The sequence below is a fragment of the Molossus molossus genome, unplaced genomic scaffold, assembly GCF_014108415.1.
Source record: "Molossus molossus isolate mMolMol1 unplaced genomic scaffold, mMolMol1.p scaffold_m16_p_5, whole genome shotgun sequence".
NCBI classification, from domain to species: domain Eukaryota; kingdom Metazoa; phylum Chordata; class Mammalia; order Chiroptera; family Molossidae; genus Molossus; species Molossus molossus.
Genome location: NW_023425388.1, coordinates 17,581,491 through 17,604,278, shown reverse-complemented (window position 1 = coordinate 17,604,278; position 22,788 = coordinate 17,581,491).

Below are 22,788 nucleotides of genomic sequence, written 5' to 3'. Positions count from 1 at the left end.
AAGATTCTCAGAGTGCTCTTATCAGTTGTAGAATAATTTTGAGGTAACTTTAACGAGGTGCCACTGATTTTACTACCTCTTGGTAGTAAAATTTCTGTTTAAGAAAATTATGTGTCCATTAATCTCTAAAACTGAAAGGGAACAGGTTAATGTTGAGACGTGTATTCGAAGGAGAGAAACAATGTATGTGACAAATGATATTCAGTCTTTAAAAAATGTATTTATTGATTTTAGAGAAGAGGGAAGGGAGCGAGGAGAGAGAGAGAGAAACATTGACATGTTTTTCCATGTACTTATGCACTCATTGGTTGATTCTTGTATGTGCCCTGACCGGGGATTGAACCTGCACCCTTGGCGTATCAGAATGATACTCTAATCAACTAAGCTTCTCAACCGGGGCATATTCACACTTTGATCCTGTTCTACTTAATTTGCTCATGTTCTATAAAGGAGAATGCAAATAAAACTCCAAAACTAATAGTAAAGTTGGTTTGACTGTAAGGCAAGATTTAGGCTTTATCTTCTGGGGACAATGGGGAATAAGAAAGTGGACTAAAAATACTTAAAAGCGTGAATGGACAGAATTGACAAGTACATTTGGGCATGGACTCAGCCTGTAGTAGCACCAATATACATAGCTGTTTACGTTTTCTTTTTTCCTTTTTCAGAACAAATGCTTTTTCTGTTCCTTGTCCTGTATGTCCCTTTGTCCCTGGAGGCTCGGTCCTCTGTTTGGTGTGGCAGCTGCGCTCTCTTCCTGGCTTCACTTAGGTTTCCTACACGACCTGCTAACTCCTGATAGAACTCACTGTTTATTGGGCAAAGCTGATTCTAGAAAGTGAAGGGAGTCTTTCCTGGAAACTTTTAAACTGAAGCTGAGGTTGCCTATTATTCTGTTAAAATTCATAATATGTCCAATTCGGAAATTATTAGTAGCTGTGACTCCCATCAGTGGCCAAGATGGTTGGAAATGAGAGAAAATGGAGCCAAAATATAAAGAGAAGTACATATGTGAGGTAAAGAAGGAAACATAGGAACCAGAGTCTCTTTTCCAAACCATCCTGACACTTGCTGGCTTTGCTAATCTCTAAGACTTTGACTAGCCAACAGTCCATAAATACTACAGGCATCATCACCACCACCTCCCGGAGTCTATGCTAGTCCGGTTAAAATTTTTCTTTTCAACAAAAAGGTATGATGAATTTACTCTCAAAATGGCATTCCTCAGTAAAATCCAAACTAAGAAACAAATATATTTTCCATTTCTTTCCTTTTCTGAATTTTGTCATAGGCACTACTCTAAAGGGTTCAATAAAGTTCATTTTTATGTCAACCAAACTTTATTGATCCAGTTCAGCTTCATGGCTTGGCACTGAAGTATTGCTTCCCCTAAGAAAATGCTAATCAAGTAATTCTATGACATCTATATAACCTTGCAGTAAAAAGCACACCAGTGTAAAGGTGGATGAATTACAGTCTATTTGATGCTTGATTTACTCTACAGCTGTCTCCCGCAATGAAATATAGCGGCCAGGAACTGAAGCTTGGGTGGTTTTCAAACAGATTGGAGTTGTTTGGTGAAGAGGGTAGATCCCTTGAGGAACACTGAGAACGAATTGGATTATTTTAAAAGTCTTTCGTTTCTGTTAGGATCTGGTTTACATTCGGATTGGCTTCTGATTGAATTAAATGAGAAGTTGGCAGAGTCACAACCATTTATCTTTCTTTGCTAATCTACTTAAGATCACTAAGAAGTATTCCATCAAAGCTACTGTAGAAAAGGTTAATACTTAACATCATTATTGATGGGAAAGAAAAATAGGATATGCTTCAAATCAGGGGAGAGCCAGTTTCTACATGAACCACTCCCTCCTAAAAGTGCCACATAGTTCCTGTACAAATCCCCTTGGGAGGGTTGCTCTGCCTATTTACTAAAATGCTGGAGTGAATATAACATTTTTGTAAGTGAATAGTGTTGTCAGATAATTATAAAAAGAAAGATAAGCTTTCTTAATCTGCAAATCAAGTTTAGAAAAATTAGAAGAGGTGTCCGTTTCTGACATCCTGCTATAGTGATACATAACCGTGATAGGGGTGACATATGGATCTTCAGCTGCTGCTATTCGACATGTCATTTTACTTGTAAACCTTAAAGAGCAATTTACACCTGGAGAAAAGTATTGACAACTGCCTAATTAATACTCATGCTGGACAGATACAACACTTCATCTTTTTCACAATAGAGATATTTAAACATTAATCAATACAGAAGTTGATATTTCCAGTTCTTATGCAACAAAGTATTGGTTTGTGATATCTTGCTTAAAATGTGATATAATGTGAATTGAATAATTCAATTATATATAGAACAATGAGAATATATATGTATAGTTGCAAAGAAAAAATATTTTTTAAATAGTAATTTAAAGACACAAATACATTTTTTTACTCAGATTTAGTCAGTATTTATAATTTCTATAAAGTTTGTCATTATATACATGAAATAACAAATTTATCAATAATTTCAATGATGTATATGAAATTCATAAAACAAAAGACAAAAATTTAAATATATATGTTCATGATTTAAAGATTAAGGAAAAGTCAATGGTAGTTTTTGTCATTCTACCAGGTATCTAACAACATAACATTGTGTATATAGAATATATGAACATTGCTATAGCCTGCGATTCATCTTTCAGTAAAAAATGATTAGATATAAAACATGAGGAAATATACTTCATATTAGTTTGAGAAAACCTAATAGATATGAAGAAATAAAAGGTATGTCAACTTCTAATGCACTGTAACTTGTAACAGTCTTGCATGTTACTGGGCTTGCTGTCTCCTCCCCCTGCCTTTGCTCACATCATCCCTTTCTTTGTAGAAAACAATATAAAATTATTTCCATATTCTACATAGAAGTGAAATCATACTGTACTTATCTTTTTCTGACTTAGCATAATGCTCTCCAGGTCCCATGAACAAAATAAACTAACAAGCAAAATAGAGTGGACGGATAAAGCAAAAAAGAGAAAAAAGTCCTGGACAACAGTGTGGTGATTGTCAGGGGGATGGAAGGAGGCAGAGGAGGATCTAGGGTGATAGTGATGGAGGGAGACTTGGCTTGGGGTGGTGAACACACAATACAGTGCACAGATATGTTGTGGAATTGTGCACCTGAAACCTGTATAACTTTGTTAACCAGTGTCACCCCAATAAATTCAATAAAAAGGAAAAAAAATATTTCCATTTTCCTTTTCCTGTCAACCAAGCAAGAGATGAAACAGTTCTTTCTCTAAGTTGTTCACAAATGCTTTTATTAAATAATAATACTAATTTCTCTTCCTTTAGATATTACTAACATTATTATTTTACAAAATTAGTGATTCTACCTTATATATATATATTCAAATTAGTTTAATGATCTAAAGTTAAATTTTTGTTAGTAAATTATCTTTGTCTTTATTTTGAATAGTTCTGCATTGTAAGATATGTTTTTGTTTTGTTTTAATCCTCACCTGAGGACAATTTTGCATGCATCTTCAGATAGAGCAAGACAGAGAAAGAGAGAGAGAGAAACATCGATGTGAAAGGAACACATGAAGTGGTTGCCACCCATACTACCCCAACCAGGGCCAGGGACAAACTACAACTGAGGCACATGCCCTTAGTGGGAACCGAACCCAGGACTCTTCAGTCCACAGGCCGACGCTCTAACCACTGAGCCAAACCGACCACGTACCTCGGCTGCAGTTTGTCCCGGGCCCTGGTCAGTTGTGCGGGTGGCAGCCACTCGATGTGTTCCTTTCACGTCGATGTTTCTCTCTCTCTCTCTGTTCCTCTCTCTCCCTCCCACTCTACCTGAACAAAAAATGGGAAAATGTCCTCGGGTGAGGATAAAAAAAAAACAAACAGGCCAGGGCTGTGTAAGATATGTTTTAATTCCAATTTCAGATTTCACAATCTCTGTTGGGCAATTTTGTTGTGTAAATAAATGTTTTATTAATTATGATCCTAATATAAGAACACATGTAACTGCTCTTTAAAATATAATTTGCATGAATTAAAAGTTCTCTGACAAAAATTATTTTTACTTAGCAACTAAGTAACAGGTCCTTGGCAATACAGATATTTCTAAATATTTCAGAATCAATCTGTTATGTGAATCTTTGCTTAATTCAATCAAATATCCACAGTGACAGTGTTTTTTATTTGTATAAATAAATAAAATAAAATAATTTTTGGATACTCACAAGAAACAATTTTAATACTAGCTAAATAATTTAGGATTATCTCAAAATATCCCCCATTAATAAATTGTGGTATAGCCAAACTGAAGAAAAGTCCTCAGAAATAAAAATGATTGAAATATTGATACATGCTACAACATGGACAAATCCTAAAATACTTGTACTGAGTGAAAGAATTCATGCAAAATGAGTGCACTGTATATGAAAATTCAATCAGATTTATAATGGCAGAAATCAGATCTGTGGCTTTCTGGATTACAAGAGGACATGAGAAAAATTAGTAAGTTATTGACATGTTCACTATATTGCTTTTATTTTTGCTCTGATGATGCTGTCACGGGCATAGATATCTAAAAATATATCAAATTATAAATTTTATGTATATGCAGTATATCATATATATACTATAACTCAATAAAACTGTTCAAAAATCTATAATGAAAAGGATTTTATTTAAGAGTAAGCAAAATTTCTAGAAATCAGAAAACATATAGAAGATGGCAATAATTCCTTGGAAAAGAAATAAAATAACATTTGCAGTAGAGCTAGGGATTTGTATGAATGTTCCATTGTACAAATAAACAAATTGCAGATCTCAAGCTATTTCTACAACCCTACCCTTGAGGGTGTGGCAGTCATTTTGCCACACTGACCAAAACCTATTTTATGTTAATACTGACCTAACTGCTGTTAAATCCATTTTTCCACTAGTCTAGCTCCATAGCCCAATTTCTTGTCACTGTTGATGTAACATACAGTGCATACATACTCAATCATAGTGTTACAATTTTTCTTTAAGAGTCATATGAATTTTAATAAATGATCTGGTTCTTTCTTATTTTTTTGACTTTTCTTAAATTCTTTCTCCCCTCACATATATAACTCTCATGTTTTTTTCTGTTTGGTAATCTGGTTTGAAAATCAGCACAGTGTAAACTAGTTTTTTACAGCTCTGGATTTTATTTTTCTGATAGTTTTTTTTTTTTCTTTTTGCTTAATTTTATTTTAGGAAGTAATTAACTTCACTGCAGTCAGACCATAAAATCTTTTTTCCTATATAGTGAGTAAACATTGATTTTGATTTCTCAGCTCAGCTTGTCTGTGTACCTGTATGTTTGTCTCTGTGTGTGTCTTTCTGCCTGGTTCCCTGGAGGTCTTCTCTGTGCTTTATAGAGTAACTACTAGTCAATTATAATGTGTAGGAGCCTCAAATGTCACCCCAATAAATTCAATAAAAAATAAACAAACAAAAATAAAATATTAAGGCTATCGCTCTCTGCCTTTCCAACCATGAATGAGTTGAGAAACATATTCAAAGCTGTAGAAAGTTTATAGTTACACACTGGCTTTGTATTTTTCATTGGGCTCTTGGCTCTGCCTTAAATGTGTAACATCTATCAGTAATCAGAGATGATATCCACCCTGCTATGGTTTTGTCAGTACCAGACTCTACTCTTTGAATTTCCAGCTGCTCTGTAGTACATGGTTTTGGTAATGTTTTCACCACTCATACTGGGGAAGGGGATAAGAAAAAAGTGATATAGTTGCTGTATTTGTTAGAGGCAATAGCAGTTTTTTGTCCGTTAATAATTCTCTACTCTTATCAAGTGCACTAACATCACGCACTCCAGTTTTATACTGTTTTCTGTACAGGTGAAGGGCCTAATCTCTTGCCACCATTAGCAGAAACAGAGCTCCATGACACTTTATTGTCCAAACATATTAATAATAATGTTTCCTTTAATTCACTACCAGTGTTTGAAATACAGTACAAAATGATCAAAGTTATGCTTGTTCTTTTTAAAAGATCTATCTACCCAACAACTATCATTAACATATTTTGTTATAATTTTTCAATTAATCTATATCTGGCCTCTGAAGGCAGAGATATACTCCCCTTTAGAAGACTTAATACACCCGGGATCGGAAATCTGATAGGCGTCCTGGTGGTTACATGGTTAGAGGGTGTTGGAAACTTGACTCTTAGGTCCTCTCTTCTACATCCTTCAAAGAGTTGCTTAATTAACACTAAAGCCACGAAAATTTAGAACAGTTACATAGAACTAACTCATTAAAGTCTCCAAGTGATTACTTTAAGAGTCTTAGCTTGTCAAGCCAAATTCTAGAAACTAAAGCTTTCCCATAGATATAAAAATTTCTTTTTTTTTTTTATGGTTTATTTTTTTTAAATCCTCCCCTGAGGATATTTTTTTCCTTTATCTTCAGAGACAGTGGGAGAGAGAGAAACATCAATGTATCACATTGATTGGTTGCCTCCTGCATGACTCTGACCAGGGCCAGGGACCAAACCATAACCAAGGTACCTGCCCTTAACTGGAATTGAACCTGAGACTCTTTGGTCCACAAACTGACACTCCAACTGCTGAGCCAAACTGGCCAGGACTTCTCAAGGTTTTTTATGGAAGACAAAAAAGTGTATATATTTTTAACACATAACAATTATCTTGTAAATTGTTATATTCCAAAGAGAATGATAATACAAGTAAGATGACCCATCTAAGGAAAGTAAATCTATTTTGATAGTGACAGTGACAATGTAGTTGAGAAATAAAGATCTGGTCCAAGGCTAGAAAAAAATTGCATGTTATTAGTTTTTATGATTCTACTTTTACCCTTAGAGAAATTGATTTGCAAAAATACATACTTAAAATGTATTACCTAAATTATGTTTTAATTAATAGTTTCATTTGCATCTAATAGTTTTCTTATTATATCTGCATTTACTTTATAGGAAAATAGTTACAAAATTCTACTTCAATACCCGATTAAGTCAATTACAGTATATATAGTATCTCAACTAGAGCTTAACAAAATGCAAATTAGAGCTAATGGCACCCCCAATCTTTTGCAGATAGACATTTCTTAATAAAATCTAATTTTTGTATTCTTAAAAGAAGTATTTATTTCTAATGTTAGTGAATTAGAGGAGACACAGCTATCTAGATGCTGGCCTCAATTATTCTCCAAATCTAAGAAGTCACCAGCAGATGTTCTGTTCATATTTTTTAAGATAGGTGTCACCACCAGTTTTTTAAACAATGTGTTTTTATGTCATTGAATCTATCATAGTTCATCTATATAATCATAAATCATTCTGTCTACTCTCTGACTTTTGCCCTCATCTTTTCTCACTCTCTCCATCATCTCATATTTTCTTTTTCTAACAAGTTTTTAATTTTTTTAAAATTTTGAGTCCATATAAAAATGAGTAATATCCTAAACTTTAGAAATAGTTACAAGAAGAGAGCTATTTCCAAAATAGAGGGATACTTACTAAAGATAGCTTGTTAGGTCCTTAGGAGAAACAGTGAAAAGTAAATTGTTGATTCCTTATAGTTTGTTAGAAGAAAAAAACAAAACACAGATTAAATTTGTCAAACTATTATGTTTACTTTCACTAGTGACTTTTGTGGTGATTTTGACAGAGGCCTTTCAAACTAAAAAAAAAAAAAAAAAAAAAGATGATAGATGATAGATAGATAGATAGATAGATAGATATAGATAGATAGATTTGATTTAAAGTATTTTTTTTATACAGATGTTCAGAGAAGTTCTTTCAAAGACTAGTTGGTATATAATATTATTTCCAAGGGAAAATTTTAATCCATTCCATTTCCTCTTTAAATGCAATTTCTTTGGTCTTTTTGTATAGGTATACGTTATGATTCCCACAGTTTTTTCAAATAAGAGAAGTCACAGTTTAGTTGTTTTCTTTTAAACAGATTCATAACCTTTAGCTTTTTTATACATTCGTATATGTTACAGAGTACTTCTTTTTCTATAGACATAGTACATAAAATCAAGATGCTGTTTCTCTACTTTAGTTAACCATTTCACATAACTGAATTGGTCTCTAATTTTAAAATATATGACAAGACTGTATCTAGAGAAAACATCCCTATGTTTGTGCTGAAACAAAATACGGGCATGAGTCCAACTTATCAGAAACATACAAATAAAACCCTCAATGAAAGAGTATCTACCAGGAAACACAAAATATCAAACAAGGGACAGAAAGGTGATATACACAGAAAGAAAGAGAAAATTGACACTAGGTTATAGGTGACTGGGACAATGTTTTCTTGTAGAATCATTAAACAGTGGTAGCCACTCAAATGAGCTTAGGGTTAAAGTTCATACTACATGCACATGCAAATTCTCCCAAATACAACACATTTATTTCAAGTCTCCTAAATGAGCCACAATCTTACTCAGAGAGGAAACAAAATTCTATCTGGAAGAGTATATTCTCCCAAGAAAGATTTGTTAGAACTCCCCCAAGATGAAGTTGAAATAATTATGTTTGCAAGCATTATGCCATGAAATAAGCTACTACTTATTTGACATTAATTCAACAAATATTTGAGCACCTATTAAATATTATAAGTTTTAGATTCTAGGTACCCTATAGTAAATAGCATAGGAAAAATAACCCCTGGACTCATGGGACTTAGAGTCTGATTAAGGAGATATACAGGAAATTCAGTTTGTAAGAGAATAGCATATATTTATAGGTAATAATTTCTACAGTAACAATAGAAGTCAACCAACCAACCAAAGTCTTTTTGTTACAAAGAATATCAAATAGAAGAATTATTCAGCAAATTAAACAGATGAAGTTCCAAAATGTATACAATCTAATTGAGGTATATATTTTTTTAATACTAAAGATTGAGACTGAATAGAAATCAGTATATTTTAGTCCAGTTGGTGTGGTTCATTGGTTGAGCTTTGACCCATGCACCAAGAGGTCACCAGTTCTATTCCGGGTCAGGACACACACCCAGTTTGTGGACCTGATCCCCAGTGGGGGGCATGCAAGAGGTGGCCAGTTGATGTTTTCTCTCATCAATGTTTCTATCTCTCTCTCCCTTTCCCTTCCTCTCTCTAAAATCAATAAAGAAAAAAAAAATTAAAACAGGATGCTTCAGTCTTCTTTAGAAAAGATATCCCTAAAATTGAGTAACAGATGGAGGATGTTAAAAAAAATAAAAATAAACTAAAAAGGGAAAACAATGAAAACTTCTAAGCTGTTTAAGAAAAACAAAAACTGACTATCCATATGTAAGTAGAAAAATACAGAATAAAGTGAGAGGAATTCAATTCTTTTGTTTATAGATGACAGGAAATTTATGTCATTGACCACATTATGATACTTAGAGAATATCAATAATTATCACATTATAAATTTTATATTTTATATAACCGCATTTTCTTTTCAAGTCTGCTCCAACAGAGTAGTGCAGCCTGGACAATTTCTATATGTTTTCAATGTTCTTCCTTTGAAACAGTATTAATAAGTACTATCTTAAATGTGACGCTGTGCATTACAGGCTTGATAATGAAATTATTAGTCATTATTATATTATTTTAACCATTTTTTACATCACTTGAGAAAGTTATAGTTTTATTAGATTAATGTAATCATAGTATACTATTTTCCATCCATTATACTTTAATTCCTTAATCACATTATCTTTTCCTGATACTTTCTTTCCAGAAGTTGCTCATGTGCATGATCAAGAAATACTATGGAATATTTCTCCAACCAAGTTAAAATTTATAAACATCCTAAGTTATATTTATCTTTATTAACTTTATTTTACCTTTTTCCTGAGGAAAGTCATATTAGAATTTGTTCAAAATAAAGACTTTAAAATGCACATGGTAAATTCTTTGCCATAAATGTGTTTCTAACTTGTATTACCTTTTTTATATTCCTCTGCTTCATAAGTTAGAAGTAATTAATTTTGGACATTATAATATAGTCACATTTGAAAATATTAATATTTTAAACTGATATTATTTCCCCTAGTGTCACATTCAAAGATATTTCCACAACTTTAACCTGCTGTGAAGTATATTTTACCTATGTGTATTAATTTTTAAAACACCTTTGACAAAATTTTTAAAAATTTGGTACATCAATAAACATTTTGATAAAATATCAAAATAATTCTTATTCACTGTGCCAACTCCAGAATCATTAAAAAACAGCAAGAAGGCAAAAATAAGCACACACGTTAACCTATTTTTTATGATTCAATATGAAATGTGAAACAACAGAATAATTTACAAGAGATGGAAATAGTGTGAAAGAATAAAAAAGACTGCGTCCTTTTGTCTTGAATAGTAAAGGATATAGTATCCCTAAACATGCTTCCAAGTTTTAAATGTGGGAACCAATCAAAGGGGTTGTGTATGGAGGGTTGGGAAGCATTTCCAGAAAAAGGGAAAAGCACGCAAAAGCCTGAGGAACATTTCATGTCTACGTGGAATGAACTGGATATTCTGTTTGCCTCCCCAGATCCTTTCTCCCCTTACAGTTCTGAGCCCTCGGAGGTTATAGCTGAACTTACACTTGTAAATTCTAAGGGGAGTTCTAACACTGGCTGACCTAGAGGGGCCACCAGGCTCTTCACAAAGGGAATGGATACAGCTCTGTCAAGTTCTGGTTCCAATAACTTTGTCCTTGTCCCTTGTCTTTTGAAGCCTTTCAGGAGAGTGATGCTCTCTCTGCTCCCTCCCATGGCTGCTAGCTGTAGCAGGTTTCAATATGCCTCCCGGCTTCTCCTTAAGGCTGCTCACACAATTGTCTGTAATCCCATGGGAAACTCCACTTGATTACTTTATTTGAATGAACAATTTGCTTCTGCCAGGACCCTGATGATGAAAAGGACAATACTTCATTTTATATTTCCAGAATGTATACTGGTAAGAGAATTGGAAAGAGATAGAATACAAAATTATACAGGGCTCTGGGAAGAGACACTTTCATTTGCCATGACAATAAAATTATGGAACCCCTAAAAAACTTTAAAACCTGGGCTGATCAGATAGTTTAACATTTCACAGAGACCTTGAAGAAGAGATTCACCATTTTCAAAACTGGACAAACTGGAGGCACGGAGATCAGTAAGAACATAAAGCCCAAGGTTCATGGGGAACATGAAATAAAGTTATGGCCATAATAGTGGAAAAGGAAATGACTCTGAAATATATATAGCGACAGATACAATTAATCACACCACATTTTGTTTAGCGAGGATAGTTTCAAATAAGACCATCGCCATATTGCTGGTAGTAGGAATACTATCAGAACTACCATGGATCAATGAATCTGATTCACAAAATGTATTGTTAGAGGATAAATTTATCAATATATAATGAAGTAGTGAGGAGCTAGAGGCGGGTTAGGCAGTGAAGGGCGGGACCGTGGGAAGGGGAGGCTGAGACACCGGAAAGTTTGAGGTGACTGGGAGCTCAGCACACAGGCAGGCAGCCCAGTGCACAGTGTACCTGGAGGTTTATTAAGACGCTATATTTAAAATAAAACTAAAATCAATATGGGAGATTGTGCCCCAAGGCCAGACACTCCCAGCCCCCATTTATAGGAACGCAAATTAGAAGCTCCTGGAAGGAGCACAGGTCAGTTACATAACAAAACCAGAAAAGCTGGTTTAGGGTAAGAGGGGAACAGCTCTGGTCTCCATTCCTTTCCCTGGGGCCCTGATGGGCTTGCAAAGGAATTTTATTTACCTTAAAGAATCTATAACTGGTCTCCTTCTCCCTTCCTCTGTCTCTAAAAATCAATCAAGAAAAAAAGAAAAAAGAAAAAAAAAGAATATAGTGCTGGTAATTCTGACCCATTCCAATTAATATACCTACTGGGTTTAAGCAAGGCAACAGGGTGGCTGAATGAGGTCTGCTGTAAACCTATAGAGCGTGGTCCTATTACAGAAAGCCAGGTCACTTTCACAAGGATTATAGCAAACCAAGGTTGGATTTGGGGGAGAAACTAAAAGCAAACATGGGGTTGCTCCAAGGGCATTTCTCTTCCTTCTCACTAATAGTCTGGGAGAAGTTGAAATTATAATAAGAGAAGCCACTATGGCCCTATAGATGACCTAGGCCTGAACCCAGTCAGGTGGGAAGCACAAGCTTTAAAATGTATGGATGTTGTAAGGCAGAATTCCTTGAAAGGACAAATCAGAGGGCAGCAAAGTACTTATCTACCCCTAGACAACAGAATTCCAAGGGCAACCCATTTGGGTCCCCTCCTTGCTGTAGGGAGTCTGTCTTAACTTTGAAATCAACTTTCTTTTGCTTACCCATGGTCCATGAACTCATTCTTTGATTTTGCAAGACTATGAACCTGAGCCCCACCGCTTTGTTTCAATAGTATAGCATGCTCTTGAATAATTTACAATGTAAAATTTTTGACAGTCAAATAGACAGTCTTTTGCTAGTATGTATTCTTGTGAAATCCACATATAGATAAGACACCAGGAATGGATATCAAATTCTAATTTAAAACTTACCATTTAGTAATCTTAGCATCTCACCAATATAGAAGGCATGTTGTTATTATTGAAGAAGCAAACATCAGTCTCAATGAAAAAGTAATAAATGTCTAATTACATTTATTTAAAAAATATTTCCAGATAGGAAAATTTCAAAATCTGAAGTACAATAGCGTATCTTTTCTTTCATGAGTCATATAGACCAAATTATAGAGTTTATTTGCTTATTATACCTAATAAATTATAATACCCGGTTTTGTAATACTAAAATTTTAAGTTTTAACTTTCCTAGATGTCTATTTCTATATTATTTTTAAATTACAGGTATTGGGGGTGACAAAACAATGGTTAAAAATTATACAGGTTTCAAGTGTACGATTCTATGATACATCATCTGTATGTTGTGCTGAATGCCCACTACCCAAAGTCAAATATTCTTCCATCACCATATATTTGCACCCATTTACCCTTTACCACTCCCACTCCCTTTCCTCTAGTAACCATCACACTGTTGTCTGTGTCTATGAGTTTCAGTTTTACGACCCACATATGAGTGAAATCATATAGGTCTTGACTTTTTCTGTCTGACTTATTTCTCTAACCATGATATTCTCAAATCCATGTTGTTGCAAATGGCCATATTTTATCTTTTTTTATGGCTGAGTAGTTTGAAATATTTATTCACAAAGACATATGCACACCTATGCTCATTGCAGCATTATTCACGGTGGCCAAGACATGGAAACAACCAAGTGTCCTTTGATAGATGATTGGAAAAGAAGGTGCAGCACATATATACAATGGAACACTACTGGGTGACTATATGAACATGGAGACTGAGGAAGGAGGACATGCGCCAAGGAAGGTGGGTGACCTCTAGAACCTGGAAAAGGCAAGGAAATGCCCTCTCCCCTAGAGCTTTTTTTCTCTAGAAAGAAATACAGCCCTGCCAACATGTTGATTTTAACTCAATGAGATTCATCCCGGGCTTCTGACATACAGAAGATAATATGTCTGCATGATTTTTATTTGTCTGCCTTAAAGATTTTATTTGTACACAGCAATATTAGGCTGGCACAAAGTTAAGAGGAAGGCAGAGGTTTCGCACATGCCTGCTGCCCTCACAGATACACATATCTTCCCCTATTGTCAACAGGTGCATCAAAGTCATACCTACACGGACATGTCATTATCACTCAAAGTCCATAGTTTGCATTATAATTCACGCTTGGTGCTATACATCTATGGGTATGTACAAATATATGATAACATGTTTCTATCATTATGGTATCATGCAGAGTATTTCCCTGTTCTAAAAAAAATCCTCTGTGCTCTGCCTATCCATCCTTCCTTCCTCCTTATTTATATTGTTTTAATCTGCTGTTTTTAGTAATTTCTTCCAGCAATAGCAGAAAACTAATGCTAGGTGATAGTCATGATAATGATGATGATGAAGATAGAAAATATTAATGTGTAATATGTTCTATTTCAAATCAGAGTAAACTATGGTTATCTTTTTTTTCTTTATTGAATTTTAGAGATGGGGAAAGGGAGTGGGAGAGAGAGATAGAAACATTGATGAGAGAGAACATCGATTGGCCGCCTCCTGCATGCCCCCCACTGTGGATCTGGCCCACAACCTGGGCATATGCCCTGACTGGGAATCGAACCAGTGATCTCTTGGTGCATGGGTCAATGCTCAACCACTGAGCCACACCAGCTGGGCAAGTGTGGTTTTCTTTAATGACTTCATACTCATTTTTCATGATAGGACTTTTCTTTTGTCTGATGCTTTATAAAGATTTGCAACAACATATCAATTTTGTTTTTATCCTCACCAAGGACATTTTTCCATTTTTTGTTCAGATAGAGTGGAAGGGAGAGAGAGGAAGAGAGAGAGAGAGAGAGAAAAACATCAACATGAAAGGGACACATCGAGTGGCTGCCTCCTGATCCAACCAGGGCCGAAGACAAACAGTAACTGAGGATGTGCCCTTAGCAGGAATGGAACCCTGGTCTCTCTGGACCGCAGGCTGACACTCTAACCGCTGAGCCAAACCGGCCAAGGCAAAACATATCAATTTTTAATATTATTCTATATATGGTATATCCTCAAATATGATTAGTGTGTAGATGATACCTTGCTTTAGTTTAGTGGTGATGTAGATTTTTGTTATTGCTCATTTTAAAGATTATCCAGAAAGGCAGAAGTAAATGACTATCCATCTTCAGAGATATTAAGGTTATTAATGTTTTATTACTTAAAATAAAATTTTCTAAATTGCAACCCAGGAAATTTATGCCAGTTTACATTTCCGCCAGGAGAAGTATCACTGCCAGCTGTTTGATACTTAAGTCAATTAACACACGCATCAATTTACATGATTAATTCTCTTTTAAACTTTGCCAGTTTGGTAAATTAAAGAATAACTCTTAAGTGCAATCATTTAATTCTGATTGATGTTGGCCATTTATAACTTTGCTTATTGATTATTTGAAGACATTGTTTTTAACTGATTTGTAAATAGGTAATTCACCCTAAGTGACAAGATTGTATACACTGTATTCAAGGTAATTCCTGTTTGAAACATGCAAAACTGCCAAAGAAAGCTATAAATTATATAAATGGCAAACAGAAAGCATTTATGTTTAATGACTCATTACCTGTTTAAATTGCAGAATTAATGACAGAAAATATGAATCACGAGAAAGTGAAGCAAAATGAGAAAGCTATTCCATACAAGTTGCTTGTAAAAATAATATAGTTTGGAGAAATCATCTACACTAGTGATTTTAAACCAATTTCAACTCATGGCACACATAAACTAACTGCTAAAAATCTGTGGCACACCAGAAATATATATTATATTGTTTTGTCAATACGGCAAAAAAAAAAATAGGTATAATTTTGATCCATTCATACAGTATGGTTGTTGTGTTGGTTGCTGTCATTTTTTATTTCGCAGTCTAAGAGAATAGAGGTCAGTGCTTCTGACAAAATAATAAAGTATTGCATGTTTTAAAAATTGTTGTGGCACACCAGTGTGCCGCGGCATACAAGTTGAGAATCACTGGTCTACACCATTTTATCTTAACCATAGAAGACTCTTTGTGAGGTTAACAGAAAATTCTGAAGTTTACATGAAACATTCAATGTTAATACATTGAAAAGGTTGGGGAGCCCTGGCCAATTTTGCTCAGTGGTTAGAGCATCGTCCTGCAGTCCAGAGAGACCCGAGTTCGGTTCCCGCTGAGGGCACGTACCTCGGTTGCAGTTTGTCCCTGGCCCTGGTTGGGTCTTGTGGGTGGCAGCCACTCGATGTGTCCCTTTCATGTCAATGTTTCTCTCTCTCTCTTTCTCTCTCTTCTTCTTGCTCCCTCCCACTCTGTCTGAACAAAAAATGAAAAAATGTCCTCGGGTGAGGATAAAAAAAAAAAAAAGAAAAGCTTGGGGAAAATATCCAACTTACTACTGTCATTATAAATGCAACTCTAACAATTAGTTAACACTGGGATGTTTGTCAACAATTACATCAATAATTATATTAATAATTTCTCAATGCATAAATTTAAAAAAATTAAATGCACTAATGTGGATTTTTAAACTTGAAGTGAAATTAATCGAAAATAGAAATTAGTGAACTTATAGATGAAACTTGTCATTAACTTTATAATATTTATGTCTCTACATAAATTTTGAAGAGCGAATACCTTTACATTTCTAACCGAGTTCTCATGTAATACTGGTTTATAGTAAAGTCAATAAATAGCCAAATCTAAGAGAAAAATTAAATAATTGATTTTACTTAAAAACATTTATGGTGGTAATATATAATTAAAAGATTGACAAACTATAGTAACTTATCTTTCACATATTTTCTAGTAACCTTTTGAGCAGTCTCTGGTGTTCTACTGGTCATATATTTTTCGCTCTACACCAATTTGTTTAATACAAACACAGAAACATTTGCTTCATTTAACATTCTTCTCATGAACATGCTCTGAAAACTACAATTACAGAACCTTTTTCACATGATTACACAGGTTCATAAGAATATATAGGCAAAAAAATACAGCAACTGAGACACAGTCATTAATATAATGATAAACTCTGTAATTTTCTTAACCTGCAATTTGTTTTACTGGTGGCTGACAAAAGACATATAATGATTATAGTTACCATTGTCATCCATGGAGAGATTATTTAATTATGCTATGGTCCACATTTTCCCAGGAATGAATTAAGAAAGATGTTATAACCAAATGCACAGCATTTCCCATAAGCTGCATAGATAAGTAAATAAATCAAACAATTATTTTCTAATCACACTAGCAACCATGAATAGCTCAAGAAAAGACAAGGAGTAGTAATCACCTCCTTAGGCTAGATATTTAATTCATCATGGTGACAGCACGGAATGGAAGTCTCTGCAAAGTCTTTCGGTGAAATCGTGTAGAATGCATATATAGTAATAGGCTTCAGTTAGTAGAATAATGCAGTAAGGAAAACATAAAAAGTGTAATTGAAATATTTAAGAAGAAGTATTTGTGAATAAATTTATATAATATAATAGTGCAACAAGTTATTTCTGATGTTTTAAATGAAAGTTTCTGTGGTTCAAAATATAGATGGCTAGTTTGTATGCTCAATATAACAAAATTTAATTATAATTAATTCTATCTTTCAGACATTTGGCTTTCTCCAAAATCACTCTAGTAAGGTTAATATGGAACAGAATCTAGTTGGTCAAGTTAACAGTTATCTGGGACACTCTCTCCACCATATATTATTTTTGAAATGAAAAACGAAGTAAAAAATCTGGAAACGTGCAAACATCCTGGAAATGTTTTATATTTATGGAATATCCCACATATGAGGGATTTTTGCTATTAGCAATGAGGATAGAATCATATTTAAATACAGTGTACAAGCTAACTGTCCAATCAGAAAGTGAGGAAAGATGACCTGCAGGGAATTTGAGCTAAATACTCACCATGGATTTTGAGGATCCTACAAGGACAGACTATGAGGATCTGGAGGAACTAAACTCTCACACATATCTAATAAACATGGACATTTACAAATAAGACTGTGAAGCGGAAGCAAGTACCAGGTTGGAGGAAACAAGAAGCATACGTTACAGGTGTGAAAAGGGGTAGTAAAGGAGGATCTATAATCTAAACAAAATCTTACTTTGTGAAAATATATTAAAGTCCCTTTTCCATTCCAAACTGGTGAACTCTAAAATGTAAACTAAGTGTATTGTGTATATATTATACACCTTTTTCTTAAATGGGATACACAAAAATGACAATACTTTCAAGTAGTAGCTCTAATGAGTTCTGATTGACCCCACATCCAGTTTATTTTTTTAAATTTTTTATTAATTTATTTTTGTTACAGATGTTTCTTCTTTTTTTCCCCATTGACACCCTCCTCCCTATCCCCCCCACCCTATACCCGGCTTTGTTGTCCATGTCCATTGGTTATGTGTACATGCATATCAGTTCTGTGATTTTCTTCCCTCCCTCCACCACCCCCTCTTCTGAGGGTTGTCAGTCTGTACCCTACTTCCATGTCTCTGGGTCTATTCTATTCCTCAGACTGTATGTCCATTATATTCTACAAATAAGTGAGATCATGTGATATTTGTCTTGTTTCACTTAGGATAATACTTTCCAGGTCCCTCCATGTCGTCTCAAAGGATAAGAGATCTTTCTTTCTTACAGCTGCATAGTACTCCATTGTGTATATGTACCACTGCTTTTTTATCCATTCATCTACTGATGGACACTTGGGCTGTTTCCAGATCTTAGCTATTATAAATAGTGCTGCAATGAACATGGGGGTACATATATTCTTTCTGATTCATGTTTCAGGCTTCTTAGGGTATATTCCTAGAAGTGGGATCACTGGGTCAAATGGAAGTTCCATTTTTAATTTTTTGAGATAACACCATATTGTTTTCCATAGTGGCTGCACCAGTCTGCATTCCACCAGCAGTGCACTAGAGTCCCCTTTTCTTCACACCCTCACCAGCACTTGTTGTTTGATGATTTGTTGATGTTGGCCATTCTGGCAGGTGTGAGGTGATACCTCATAGTTGTTTTAATCTGCATCTCTCTGATGATTAGTGATGTTGAGCATTTCTTCATATGTCTCTTAGCCATCTGTATGTCCTGTTTGGAGAGGTGTCTATTTAGCTCCTCTGCCAATTTTTTAATTGGGTTCTTTGTCTTCCTTTTGTTGAGTTGTATGAGCACTCTATATATTTTGGAAATTAATCCCTTATCTGATGTATCATTGGCAATTATGCTCTCCCATACAGTGGGTCACCTTTCCATTTTGATGATTGTATCTTTTGCTGTGCAGAAGTTTTTTGAACACACACCAATTGTGAACGCATAGATTGCCTCAAAAAATTGAATATATTTCATTAAAAGGGAAAAAACCACAGACAATTCATAAAGAAATTCATTTAATGATAACAAAAATAAATGGTTTTGAAATGTTTGAGTCATATTTTCAATAAGATTAAGAGAGGTCTTGTACATGTGAAAGTATTTGTGATTCAAACAGTTATGAAGAAAATTATTAGATGAAGAATAAGTACACAAAAATATATATATGTGTCTATATATATGTGTGTGTGTGTGTCTATATATATATGCATAGACACACACACACACACATATATATATGGTGTGCTTTCTAATTATGACGAAGGTAGTGAAGAAAAGTTATCGCTGCAGAACTTTGAACGATTAAAGACGCTCTCTGGGGCGTGTGTTCACTCCTGGAAATAGAAAGTATTACCCAGTAATTTAAAGTTTTGGTAACACAAGCCTGGTCCTGGACCAGCAGCTTTGGTTTCCTCTAGGAACTATTGAGAAATGCAAAATCTTGGACCAAATTCCACAGAATCAAAGGTTCCTCCTTTTTTTAAAAAACAAAAACAAAAAACAGGACTCATTAGTGAATCACATGCAAATTAAAATAACCAAGCCCCATCAGCCAAGTATAAGGATTCTAGAGTCTACTCTCCAAATCCCTCAGAGCCTGTGAGGTCAATGAATACTATCTACAAGATAGTACAGATGTGAAATTACAGATTTACTAGTCAAGTTTTCATCAAGTCTGCATAAAAATATGATGACATGTTGTACTGAGAACTTCTTTTATACATAATCTAATTTATTAATCTTATTCTTTCATTTGCACGGTCCTCGACACACTCTTCCCTCGGCTTTTGCAGTGTAGCAAAAAAAAGGACCATCTTTGGATCTGTTCTTAATCGCATTGAGTTTGCATTGCTCTTTGTAGTTACAAAGTAATTATGACTCTACAATGGACCTCCAAGTTGTTCTTTAAATATCTCATTTTATTATGTACTTCCATTTTTGTTTTTGATAGAATGCTACATTCTAAATTTTGTTTCTTATGCCACCTAGCTGTGTTTTGCTTTTACCCTGAGGTCATCATGATTTTAACACAGGTCCCTGTCTTCAGTGACTTTATTCATTTTAATTATACTTAAAAGCCTGAATACTGTTTTCTTCTGAGCAAAACGTATTATCTTCTTAATGACCAAGTGTATAAAATAATTAAGTAAAAGATATTTTAAAACTTTATCTTAATTTAAAGATAGACTAAAATCAGTTTCAGGACCAAACCAGTAGATCCAATCTATAAATATTATAGAAAAAGATATAGAAAAACATATATAAAATTGAAACCAAGTGACGGTGTTTGGATTTGTTGTCTCATAAAATTGAAGAATGAGTTCATGGACCAAGAGTAAGTGATAGAAAAGTTTATTTGAAAGACAGACAGACAGACTCTCCAAAGCGGGGAAGGGACCCAAGTGGGCTGCCCATGGGTGTCTAGGAGTAGGTATGTACTTTACTAGCCTCTGATAGGTCCTTTCAAGGAATTCTGCCTTAGCAACCTCCATACATTTTAAAAGCTTCTGTTTCCCACCAGACTGTGTTCAGCCCTAGGACCTCTATAGGGGCCTTAGTGGCTTCCCAGATTATTAGTGAGGAGGAGGGGAAACAGCCTTGGGGCAACCTTATGCTTGCTTTTGGTTTCTCCCCAAATCCAACCTTGGTTTCCTATAATCCTTTCTAAGGTGACCTGGCTTTCTGCAATAGGAACACACTCTGTGGTTTCCCAGCAGAGCTCATTCAGCAATCCTGTTGCCTTGCTCCCAGAAACTGGTAGGTGTAGTAATTGGAATGGGTCAGAATTGCCAGCACTATATTCTTTAACAGTAAATAAAATTCCTTTGCAAACCCATCAGGGTCCCAGAAAAGGGAACTATGCAATCAGTCTCTGTTCCCCTCTTGCCTGAAACCAGCCTTTCTGGTTCGTTGTTGTTATGTAATTAACCTGTGCTCTTTCCAGGAGCTTCTAATTCGGGTTTCTATAAATGGGGACTGGAGGTTCTGGCCCTGGGGGCAGAATTTGCTATGCTGGTTTTAGTTTTACTTTGAGATATAGAGTCTGAGCAAACCTCCAGATATGCTGTGGACTGGGTTCTGCCTGTGTGCTGAGCCCCAGGTCACCTCCAACCTCCCCATGTCTCAGCTTTCCCCTTCCGAGGTCCCATTCTTCACTGGCTCACCTGCCTCTATGATAAAACTTTGTTACCTAAAATTTTAAAGTTGAAAGTCCGCAACTTAAGAGAAACAAAAGCAATATAGTAAAAAAATACCTAAAAATATCACTTACAAACAATCAAACAATCACTCAAATAAGAAAAACAACCCAAAAACCCACAATGGCACAATGGAATAGAATCATCGCTAAATCGAGGCAAGTGCAGCACATCTATAAAGGTCTGGGAAAGTGGATGTTAGGTCCTATCCATAGAAAAGGCATGAGAGAATTAGGTGAGCTTTCCAAATAAATGACTTCAAGTCCTATGCCCAAAATATGAACTACATCAGGAGAAAAGTTCTGAAAATTATCTTTGAAAAAAAGGTGACACAGACAATAATTAAGAGATGTGACTGAATTTTCTAGCCAATTCTAAATGCAGCAGAACTTGCTAAACCATTGTTTGAATGTGGACGACATTAGATGATAGAAAGACAGTTGGCAGCGAAGGGACTGACACACATTGTGTTTAACTCATGGGTTTAGGAAATTGAAAATCCAAACATATTTGAAATAAAAGGAAAAAATAAATTGGGAAAATGTATGAAGTAGTATTTTAATAATATAAACTAGATTATTTATTTAAAAAAAAACAAAAACCCACACAACAGGGCTGGGTAGGGAGAGTGGACAGATTGAGTGAAAGAGAAAAAAATAGAGAAAGAACCCTCAACAGTGTGGTGATTGCTTAGGAAGAGGAGGAAGGGGGAGAGGTTGAGGGGTAAATGGTGAGAGGAAAAATAATAATAATAAAACTTTTTATTTTGTAGCAAAAAGCAAATTAAAACTATGCAACATCAAATTGCATTAAAACCTCACTGGCATTATGTTAAGCAAAATGAATCAGAGAGAGAAACAAATACAGTATATCTCATATACTAAATCTAAAAAAACTTAAAAATAAAAATAAAGCAAACTCATAGATATAGAGAACAGATTGGTAGTTGGCAGAGGTGTTGGATGGGGGAAGACGGGTGGATTGTTTATTTCATATTTTTAGTTAAAGGGCTTGAATTTTAAAATAAAAATAATAAATATAGACAAGTAAATATTAACAAGGCACTGAAATGGAAAAGTTCAGATGCTGATACTAAGAGCGTGAAATGATACAGCCACTCTGGACTGCAGTTTGTTATTATTTAGTGAACCTTGGCTCCACGATTCTCCTCTTGGGAATATACTTCATAAAACTCTAGCACAGTCATGAAAAAGGACATGTGTGAGAATATTCATTACAGCATTATGTGCGATAGCAAAGCCTGGCAAGAACATAAATGTTCATCAGTTCTCAAAAGGACAGATAAAATGTGGCGCAGGCACACTGTGTAATATTATAGCTTTCAAAGTAAATTGATTAGCTTTACGCAGAGCAATTCTAAATGGTCCAAAGAAATGTTCAGTAAAACAAATGAAAAGCTGAACCAATAGTTTAGCACAAGTCAGCAATGTGTATCAATGCAGCCCATACACATGAAAATAAAATATAACTGTACATATTATTGATAGATTTATCATTATGTAAATATATTTATGGCAGATTGAGTGGTTC